Below are 2,500 nucleotides of genomic sequence, written 5' to 3'. Positions count from 1 at the left end.
TGTACAATCCTAAGCCACAGTTTGCACAGTTGTATGTGTTTGATACTGAGCACGAATTACAAAATCGACTAGGTGTCATGAATGGATTGGAATCCACAACCCTAGAAGCACTTCAATCGATGATGCACACTTCTAATCCATTTGCACAAGCTTTTAAGTATGTGGGAAGAATGTTGAGTGATAATCCAAGTTTGGATTTGAAAATGACTATATGTGAGACGAAATCCACATCTAGGCAGTACTCAATGCCAACAGCTTCCGAGATTGCTGGTATCATGATTGGTCAAGGTGATGATCATAATGTTGGTCGTCGTGATATTTTATTGCATACTCGAGAAGGCACATGCAAACACATCTCTAATTTGCATAGGTGCTATATGCCTCTTTTGTACGTCATGTTATTTCCAAGAGGGGAGGATGGATGGCACTTGAGAATCCCTTATGCTGATGCACAAGTGAGTGCATTGAGAAATGGTCATTGTGTGACTCAATGACAATACTATGCTTATCGATTACAAATTCGCCCAGATACAAATGCATGCTTGCTACGTGGTGGAAGGTTGTTGCAACAGTTTATGGTTGATGCCTATTGCAGTGTTGAAGAGTCACGATTATCTTGGCTACGCCATAATAAAAAAAGTTTGCGTTCAGAGGTTTATAGTGGTTTAGCAGACATGCTTCATGTGGAAGGAAGTGGAAGTGGTATTGCAGGAAGGACAGTGGGAAGTAGAATAGTGTTACCTTCCAATTTTACTACTGGGCCACGACAAATGTATCAACTTTATCAGGATGCCATGGCAATTGTTCGTTCAAAGGGCAAGCCCGATTTATTCATTACTTTCACATGTAACCCAAAGTGGCCAGAGGTATTAGATGCTTTACTCCCGGGGCAAAGTGCATGTGATCGGCCTGATTTGACTACTAGGATATTTCACCAAAAACATTCAGATATGATGAAAAATATCGTGAAGAAGGAGCTCTTTGTTAAGGTGATTGGATATGTAAGTGTCATTGAGTTCCAAAAAAGAGGATTGCCTCATTCACACACGTTATTGATCTTGGATAGTGCCCATAAACCTAAGACTCTCCAAGACTATGACAGATTAGTATGTGCCGAATTGCCTGACAAGCAAATGTTTCCTGCTCTGCATGATGTCGTGTTGCATTGCAATATCCATGGGCCCTGTGGGCCATTCAATCCAAGTGCAATTTGTATGGATAAAGGGAAATGCACAAGGAACTATCCACGAGCTTTTGCACAAGAGACTACTGTGGATGAGAGTGGTTACCCCGTGTATATGCGTCGAAATGATGGAAGAACTGTGGCATTGAAAAAGTGTAATGTTGATAATAGATGGGTTGTGCCATATAACCCTTATCTTTCAATCACATATAATGCTCATGTAAATGTAGAAATATGCTCAACAATAGCAGCAGTGAAATATCTTTACAAGTACATATACAAGGGGCATGACAGAGCAATAATAAGATTTAGCACTGTACAAGGTGGGGATGTTAATGCTGCTTGCGTAGTCGATGAGATTCAGAGGTATTTGGATGCATGTTATGTCTCTGCATCAGAGGCATGTTGGAGACTCTTTGAGTATGATTTACACAATGAGAAGCCTGATGTGCAACGGTTGCAGGTACACTTAGATGGGGGTCATAATGTTATCTTCAGAGATGATGATAATATTGCAGATGTTTTTCAGAGGAAAAATGTAGGCAAGACTACTATGACTGAATGGTTTACCTGCAATCAACAACATCCTGAAGCAAACAATACATTGTATAGTGATTTCCCTCAACAATGGGTTTGGAACTCCAGGTTGAAGAAATGGACCAAAAGAAAGATTGGAAACACTATAGGGCGCATGTACTTTGTAGCTCCTTTGGCAGGTGAGGCATACTATGTTCGCCTACTTCTTACAATATGTAAAGGATCTAAGTCATTTGAAGATTTGCGTTCGCTCAATGGTCACATCTATCCTTCTTTCAAGGCAGCTTGCATTGCCAGAGGGATACTGGAAGATGATTCTGAATGGGTTGCATGTATGGAGGAAGCATCATCTATGCAAAATGCCTTGCAATTGAGATGTCTTTTTGGTACTATATTGCTATTTTGTGAGCCTTCCTGTCCAGGAATATTGTGGAAGAGATTTCGAGAAGAAATGATAGAAGATTTTCTATACCAGTTATCGAGAAGCAGGGGTCAGTTTATTGGTATTGAACAATTAGTTGAAACTCATGCACTACTACATTTGGAAGAAATTCTTCGTGCTCAGAGACGGACATTGGCAGATTTTGAAGGAATGCCTGAACTAAACAAAACTGATTTGGAAGTCTTGGGTGAAAATACATTGCTTTTGGAAGAGAGATCTTTTGATACTGTGGAACAATATAACCTGTCAAGTGCTATGGAGTCAACATTAACAGATAGCCAGCGTGTTGTTTTCGATGCTGTAATGCATGCAATTGCGACAGATGCAGGTGACATTTT

This window comes from Cibotium barometz, chromosome 49 (assembly GCF_041138505.1).
Source record: "Cibotium barometz isolate CiBa-2024 chromosome 49, ASM4113850v1, whole genome shotgun sequence".
NCBI lineage: Eukaryota > Viridiplantae > Streptophyta > Polypodiopsida > Cyatheales > Cibotiaceae > Cibotium > Cibotium barometz.
Note: the sequence above shows the minus strand (reverse complement) of the source record.